Source organism: Balaenoptera ricei, chromosome 6 (assembly GCF_028023285.1).
Source record: "Balaenoptera ricei isolate mBalRic1 chromosome 6, mBalRic1.hap2, whole genome shotgun sequence".
NCBI lineage: Eukaryota > Metazoa > Chordata > Mammalia > Artiodactyla > Balaenopteridae > Balaenoptera > Balaenoptera ricei.
In genome coordinates this window covers 82,454,805-82,463,959 of record NC_082644.1, presented here as the reverse complement: position 1 = coordinate 82,463,959, position 9,155 = coordinate 82,454,805, and the positions used below count along the sequence as shown (strand labels likewise).

Genomic DNA, 9,155 nt, shown 5'->3' with positions numbered 1-9,155 from the left:
GTATCTGCCTCTATTTCCAACAGACTCACGTTCAACTTTCGCTCACAAAAAAAAAAAAAAAAAAAAAAAAAAAAGCTGGGGAAATTTTACTAACCCTTTTTTTAAAAAAAAAAGTTAATATAAAATTATAGCAAAAAAGGAACCTGAACTTTAGTAACACAGCTGGAACAATCCACAGCGGCGGCGGCAGCGGTGGGAGAAGAGATTTAATTTACTTGATTTTCTGTGGTTTTGGTTGTTTGCTAGTCTCACGGTGATGGAAGCTGCACATTTTTTCGAAGGGACCGAGAAGCTGCTGGAGGTTTGGTTCTCCCGGCAGCAACCTGACTCAAACCAAGGATCTGGGGATCTTCGCACCATCCCAAGACACAAGTGGGACATACTTTTGAAGGATGTGCAATGTTCAGTCATAAGTGTGACAAAAACTGACAAGCAGGAAGCTTATGTACTCAGTAAGAGTAGCATGTTTGCCTCCAAGAGACGTTTCATTTTGAAGACGTGGTACCACCCTCTTGCTGAAAGCACCAGTTCCCCTGTTGAAACTTGCTAGGGATTACAATGGGTTTGACTCAATTCAATGCTTCTTTTATTCTCGTAAGAATTTCATGAAGCCTTCTCACCAAGGGTACCCACACGGGAATTTCCAGGAAGAAATAGAGTTTCTTAATGCAATTTTCCCAAATGGAGCTGCATATTGTATGGGACGCATGAATTCTGATTGTTGGTACTTGTATACTTTGGATTTCCCAGAGAGTCGAGTAATCAATCAGCCAGATCAAACCCTGGAAATTCTGATGAGTGAGCTTGACCCAGCAGTACGGACCAGTGCTACATGAAAGATGGTATTACTGCAAAGGATGTCACTCATGAGAGTAGAATTCGTGATCTGATACCAGGTTCTGTCATTGATGCCACACTGTTCGATCCTTGTGGGTATTCAATGAATGGAATGAAATCAGATGGAACTTACTGGACTATCCACATCACTCCAGAACCAGAATTTTCTTATGTTAGCTTTGAAACAAACTTAAGTCAGACCTCCTATGATGACCTGATCAGGAAAGTTGTGGAAGTCTTCAAGCCAGGAAAATTTGTGACCACCCTGTTTGCAAATCAGAGTTCTAAATGTCGCACAGTGCTTTCTTTGCCCCAGAAGATTGAAGGTTTTAAAGGTCTAGATTGCCAGAGCGCTCTATTCAGTGATTACAATTTTGTTTTTACCAGTTTTGCTAAGAAGCGGCAACAACAGCAGAGTTGATTAAGAAAAATGACGAAAAAACGCAAAAAGAGAACACACGTAGAAGAAGGTGGTGGCTGCTTTTTAGATATTGATACCAAGGGCCATGCTTTCCATAACCACCCCCTTGTAGTTGCAGAAAGCCCTAGATGTTATGATAGTGTAATCATTTTGAATTGTATGCATTATTGTATCAAGGAGTTAGATATCTTGCATGAATGCTCTCTTCTGTGTTTAGGTATCCTATGCCACTCTTGTTGTGAAATTGAAGTACATGTAGAAAAAACCTTTCACTATATGAAACTTTACAACACTTGTGAAAACAATTCAATCTGGTTTATGCACAGTGTAATATTTCTCCAGGTATCATCCAAAATTCCCCACAGACAAGGCTTTCGTCCTCATTAGGTGTTGGCCTCAGCCTAGCCATCTGGGACTGTTCTATTCAATTGCTACAAGGATTTTGCATCCAGTTACCTCCACTTACTAGAACATATTCTCTACTAATGTTATTGAAACCAATTTCTACTTCATACAGATGTTTTTGCAGCACCAATCAAAGTTCTTCTTCCACGAGTCGAGTCCTCTACGAAAATGACTGCAGTTATCCATTTTGTGTATTACTATCTCACTGCTTCCTATACTTGTATGACTTTAATTGATTCGTTCCTCACCATGGTGTCTCCCTCCCAACCCCACCCCCTCCATAAAGCAATACACTGTTACACTGTGGGTTTACACTAACCTTATACTCCAGAGGGGGGATGGGGGATGGACCCTGGGCTTAATTTTCTTTTAAGGTCAAGGGAGTTTGGCATTTTTCGTTACCATGAGCTCTTTTGGAATAAGCTGGTGTTGATTAGCAAAGAAGGTGTAGATTGATACTAGGGAATACTGGCAGAACTGTATGGAAACTGTATGCCATTCTGTGCCCCCCATTAAATGAGATTAGCTTCTCATGAGTGCCATGCCTTTATTAACTTGCTAAGTAGTAGTATGAAAGAATTATCACTAAATTTGTTAGCAAGGAGATTTAAGAAAAAGGTTGTATTGGATTCAACAAGTCAAGTTAGCTCAGATGATTCACCTTAACTTTTACTTTTGTAGCCATTTCCACTAATTTCTATTAATAATATGCCATAAACTTTGGTTCAAAGCAGAATTGATGTCTTTGCCATCTTGTGACTTAAAAAGTTCTGTGACTTTGTGATGCATGTGATAGTGTTCTGACAGTTCCTCTTACTGGTATTTCTTTCTCCATGGAGTAACATCAAGTGATGAATGAGAACTGTTCAGGTTATTCAGACATACTACACAGTGAAGCAGAATGCTACCCATAAAATATAACATACAAAATTCCAAAATGGTCAATGCGAAATGACTAGAAATACAGGCTTAAAAGAGTTTTTAGCCTTTTAGCTGTATTTGCTAATACGGACATTTCAGCAGCTGATAAATGAGCAAAGTTGACACAATTTTGTATTTCTTCTTGTCCTCAAACAATTTTTGATTCTTTCTGGATTGATGCAGTGATGCTTTTGTTCCTTCTGTATTTATAAATGAAACACTTTTTTTTTAGTGTTTCTAAACATAAATTCTACTTGCTTTGAAATCAAGTGGTTGGAACACTTTTGACTTTTAAACATGTTGTTGATTCAAAGCTTCACTGAAGAAGCTTTCAATCAATGGATCAGTCCGATTCTGTAATTAGTGCACAGTACCTTATGTTTTGGTGCTATTATGAGGACCAATGCTCAAAGTGGATTTTGTTCTTGAACAGTGTCCCAGTAGATTTGATGAACATTTACTGGCTTGAGGTCTGATTTCCACCCCACCCCACCACAACAGATTTAAGATTTCTATTTAATGTTGAAAAACTGCACAAATTTGTATGGAACAAAGCCCAGAAAAATGAAAACTATAGATTGAATAGTAATCTAAATTAATCCTAGTGTGTATGATAGAGGAGGGAAAATTTTGGTGCCGTAATTTCTCTCTTCATGGTGTTGGACTTAAATCAATTGAAATGTATTTCTGTACCACAATTTAAGCTTCAATAAAGGTTTGCTTAATTTATTGTCTAGTGACATTCAGAAAGTTTTCTGTTGATGTACTTTTTAAAATAGTACACATGACCAAATACTAGGTCTCTAAAGTTTTCATAATTAATTGAGTAAATCAATATTTAATGATCATTTTTTTAAGATTTATAGGAGTTGTCATAAAGATAAGATCTTTAAGCTCCTGGGAGAACAGATTTAAACATTTTTTTTGTCAGTGGCTTCATACCTGAAGCTCAAAGGAAATCATCTGGGCTATATACAGGATATCAAAGAGTAGAAAGGGTGTAAGTAGTAAGAATAAGAATGCTAGAGTTTGGAGCTAGAAGAGTGAAAAGTCTGAAGGTGGAATAGTCCAACATTTATTATGAAAGAGGCTCTTGATGGTGGGGTGGGGGCAGAGTTTAACTCATGGTTATTTCTATTAACTAGAACAGAGTTATAAGCTTTTCATCATTGTGCCATGCAGGTACATATCTCATCATCTGGCAAAATTTCAGTTCTTCATCTACAATAAGCTAAGAACTGGAATCTTATAAAAATGTGTATTTGGATCTTTCTCAGAATAAGCTTATCAGAATATTGTCCAAAATCTGAGTTAAAAAGGGTTGATCGTAGAAGAGCAGGTTGTTACATATGTGTGCAATACCTACAGCACCAGATTCTCTTACATGAACTGGTAACTGAGTTTGGCAAGCACTTGGTGTTAATCAGATTCAGGGACATAATCTGAAAAATATGGTAAATGTGGTATCACACTATGAAAGATAAAAGGCTTTTATTGTCCTAGCCAGATAACTCACCATTTCCTGGCTACCCACCTTCAAACTTTACATTCCCATCTACCCTTCTCTTTTTGTCATAATGGAAGAAGCACTGGTCCTTTGGATTCCATCCACCCATTCCTACCTTCAGAGACTTTGTAACTGAGTTCACTGCAAGCATGTCCACTGTTGATCACCATCAGTTTGTTTTACTTTTCTAGTTTTTTCCCACTTGAGTTTGCTCCTTAGGGTCCACTTTGTTAGTCCTTTACAAGACCCTTTACAAGAATTGACAGGTGTCAATTCTTACCCCCAAACTGAACCCTCTTCAGACTACTTCTTGCAATCCAGCATTTTCCTGAGTTGCTCAAACCAGAAACCTAGGATGAAACTGAGGCAGGGTCATAGAGGTCTGTTATGTGACTAAGATTGGAAGAAAACCACTGGCAGTGTCAAGAGATGTCCAATATGCTGTTGGATATGTGAGCTAGGAGCCCATAAAAATAGGTCGAGATTTGTAATTAAACATCTTAATTGGATGTATATTTAAAAAAATAGTACCTTGAACCTTCACACCCTAGCTTCAACAGTCCTCAATTCTGCTTTGGTACATTCATCTGTCCGCTGTACACACCTCTTATTAGGTAAGATTTATAAAATTGAAATACACAAATCTTAACTACAATTTTGAAAATGGATACTTTTAGCCCACAGCCATATCAGAACAAAGGAAGGTTCCCTTATACTCCTACCTAAGCAACAAAGCACTACCGCTACTTTAGTTGGTAATTTAACTACTATCTATATTTTTTCACCACAGACTAGCATTTCCTTCCTCCCCAGCTCTGAAACTAAATCGAATCACTTAATGCTTTCATTAGTATAAAGTTTTGAGAGGTTGAACCATGTATTTCTTTTTATTGCTGAGTAGTATTCCATTGTATGAATGTACCACAATTTGGCTATTCTCCTGTTAATGAACATTTTGTTTCCAATTTTGGGAAAATATGAATAAAGCTGCTATGAACGTTTGGAAAAAAAAAAATCAACAAACATGGGTTTAACACATCTGTCTAGAGCAGGAGCCCTTTTCTTGGGGTCCAGTAGGGAAATGGGCTGTGAAAGTAGAACCCTCAAAACTGATCACACATTCTATATGGATTTTTCAAAGTCTTCTTCAGATTTGGTTAATAAGCACTGTTCCAAAGACTGTTATAAATGGCAAAGCTGGTCCCAGGCTTGGCTCAATAAAGCATTTTCTATAAAATAAAATATCACTAATTACGATGCATTCCACTTCAACCTAGTGGGCTTTTCACCAATCTGGAGGATTTCTGGTGGCACCAATGATATTGCTTTTTAAATTCTCTTACTATTCTCAGGTCAAGTACACCTCTGCCCATAAGCATTCTAAAGTCGATTATTCAGCTTGTGCGTGACAGCCTGGAGCCCTGCCAGAGACGGATAGCAAAATCAGCTACCCGATGGTAAAGCGCTTTACAAGCAGCCGTTGCCTCTGGCCATTCAGTGACTTCACAGCCCTTGGAGGACACATGTCTGCCTGTGACCTCTGACCATGCTTTCTTTACCTGTTAGTGCATTTTCCCCTCACCCTGCTCTCCACTTTGCCCCCAGGGTTCCTGCACACTCAGACCTACAAGTATTCCCAAGTATATAAGATTTAATGATTTTAAGTATTGGCAGGAGTCTGGATCATCTAACCCAAAGGTTTCCACACAGAAGAAAGGGATCAGCACAATATCAAATGGGTCGGATTTCACTTCCCGCCCTTGCTGCTGCCTCCTTTCACATACATGCCAGAGAAGTATCAGTGTTCTAGGTAATAGTTAATTTGGGGAAAAAATCATTTCCATTAGAAGAGCGCACTCATTTTGCAGAGGAAGACAAAGCATTAAGCCATTATATTACTCATGACTCTTGGTAGCAATAATAGAAATGCAAGTCAGGCTGCCTTAAGGTTGAAGAAAGAGTGGAGAGACTTACTGGCTTATTAATAAAATGCCAGGGTCCCAGGGATCATGAGCTTCAGGCAAGCCTGGGTGAGGGCTCACGAAGGATCCTTAGTACTAGTTCTCTATCTTGTGGCTTGGCTCCCTTCATGTGAGCATCCTTCTTAGCCTGGCCTTTCACTATGGCTGCCAGAGCTATAGCAAGCCCCGGGCACTCACCTCCCATACCTCAGAAGCTTCAACAAACGGAGAGCTTAACTGCTCAATACTTCCAAATTAAGTCCTGAAATCAAATCTCATTGTCCAGGTCTCTGTCCTCTGTCCCATACCTGAGCCCATCATTGCAAGCAGAGGGCATGGAACATAAAGATTGGCCAGACTCGAGTAACATGCCCACATCTAGAGCGAGGGTATTAGACCAGCCTCACACAAACTGTGGGGACCGAAAACAAAGGGCAAGTATTCTCTCGGAGAAAACCCGGGGTGCTGGTAGCAGAAAAAAAGGATCTGATGCTGGGCAGTCTGATATAAACAAACATACAAAATCTAGACCTCATTACAAATGGGAAGATTAAGTGATATACCCAAGGTCCAATATAACTCAGGAGTGACAGAGACAGGACAAAAACCTGTATTTCCTTTTTTTTTAGATTGGAATATATTTGACCTACATTTCTTTACATCCAATCTAGGTGGATACATTCATTTGCTAGGGCTGCCATAACAAAATACCACCAACTGGGTGGCTTAAACAACAATTGTGAGAAATTTATTTTCTCACAATTCTAGAGGCTAGAGGTCTGAGATCAAGGTGTCAGCAGGGTTGGTTTCTTCTGAGGCCTCTCTCCTTGATTTGCAGATGGCCGTCTTCTCCTTCTGTCTTCACGTGGTCTCCCCTCTGTGGGTGTCTGTGTCCTAATCTCCCCCTCTCATAAGGACACAAGTCATTTTGGATTAGGGCTCACCCTAATGATCTCATTTTAATTTAATTACTTATTGAAAGACCCCATCTCCAAATATAGTCACATTCTGAGGTACTGGGGGGTTAGGACTTCAACATACAAATTTGGAGGCAGGGAACACGACTCAGTCCATAGTAATGGGCTTCATTACAACAAGCAAGTTGTATGTACTTTACATAAATAAGTGAAGGTAAACACACAAATGGTGACCCCATACAGATATGGGTGTGAATGCACCTCTGTCCTCGCAATATAGACACAGAGGCACACATTTGCCATTTGGGTATCTTAGTGAGTGCATATTCACCAAGACGACCTAAACGAGTCAACAGCCTTTGTCCACTGCAAGTTTCACCAATAAAAGATTACATAAACTGTACTTGCAGCAATTCTAACATTTTTTCCAAGTAAACTACTTTAAAAAATAGCAAGTTCTCCTGAAATTTTTATCAAGTTAGACAAATCTTTTACACCATTTATACAAATGTCAGTTTCAACATTATCTTTTTCACACTCCTTATGCATAAGGCAATAAGGAATGGAAAGTACAGAGATTAATTTAGGTAACAATTACCATAATTCACAATTGCATTAGCACCTATTAAGGTTCATTGTTCTGTGGAAATTTTAATGATACATTCCTGAGTGAATAAAAGCAGAAGATGATTGGAAGTAAAATTGTTTCCATGTATGCTGACAGGACTGCTGAGTGTAATTATACATTTCAGAGGCAACCTGTTTGGAGTTTACTCCATAATTTTATGTAAATGTTAAATAACTTCATGTGTTCTTCCTCCCGGGTTAAATGCTAATTTGTGTTATTCCAACAAGGGGAGTGCTGCAGGGTTATTAACGGACTTGCTCTGTCAACGAAGCTGGCTTCTGAAAAATAGCTCCATGTACTTCAAAATGATAGAGGTGTCTTTGGTTTTTCTTCATTTTACATCTTATTGGTGGGCTGCCAAACTTTTAGTTCTGAAAACAGCTATTCATTGTTAAAATTTGTAGCAAAGACCCAAGAAGTGAGAAATTATTCTCCTAAATATAATCAAGTTCATTCATAGTGCTGGTTTGCATCAACTCCTTAGTCCCAAAATAATACAGGGAAATAGGTATAATAGTTTAAATATGTAGATACACATGGCTCTCTATGTGCAGATTTCTCCCAATTCCTAGAAACTAAAGCAGAACCAGCACATAGTAGGTGCCCTTAAGTATGTGCTGACTGTTGGAAAAGTCCCAATCTTTACAAACCCTCATGAAACAAACAAGAATAAAGTCTGCTAAAGCACAGTGGGCCTGTGGTGCTTCTGCAGAAATGCTCGCCCTTACTGCCCACGTATATATGGCCCCAAACCAACAGAAAGCCAGAAAAACAGATGGAAAAGGGAGAGGATATAAAAAGCAGCACATCCATTTAAGAGAGTTGAAAAACAATAATATGTTCTCCTCCAATTTCATTAGCAGATCCCAATATAAGACAATCAAAATACTCTGCTTTAATATTACAAGATACTTTGGAGAGGAGGTTGGAAAACAGTCAAATCATTTGTTTGGCCTCTGAGTGTCACAGAGAGGAACTGCAGGATGTGAGCTTTTGAAGAGGCCCATGAAGTCATCTGGTGAGGAAACACACCTAGTATGTTTCACAAAGACAGACCAGGTAGGCTGAGTACCAGGTAGAACGAGTACCTGCACTGCCTAACTCCCAGGCTCGTGTCCTCTCTTCCATACACAACCCAACCCTAGGGTGACCAGGCTTGAAAATTCTCCTAACCCTTTCTCCAGGGGTCGGTGTTTTGGAATAAAAAGAACAGTGGCTGTAGGCTCAGACCAGTTAGGGTCAGTCTCAGCTCACTTGTCCAAACTATACCAGCCCTTTATCAAGGACATGTGAACGATCAATAGGCTTTCTTATTATGAAATAGCCAGTAAGGATCTGGGTGGCCTGGAATGGACTGAAAAAGCAGGGACAGAAAGACACTAAAAAAACAAAAAAAAATCCTATCTTTATCTGCTGAGGCTCCCCTGGGACTGGTTCATCTTTTGGTCACAGAGGGAAGAGGGAATGGGAATTGGTAGGATAATTACAAGGCTTAACATTTATTTGAATTCTTAAAAACAATCATTAACAAAGCATTTTAGGAACTGCTCTGATGCTC

At 39.2% G+C, this 9,155-nt stretch overlaps 1 pseudogene; it reads left to right on the top strand.

Moving 5' to 3' along the window:
* Positions 1-256: 256 nt before the first annotated feature.
* Positions 257-1,258, top strand: LOC132367872 (S-adenosylmethionine decarboxylase proenzyme-like; annotated as a pseudogene).
* The last annotated feature ends 7,897 nt before the right edge of the window (positions 1,259-9,155 follow it).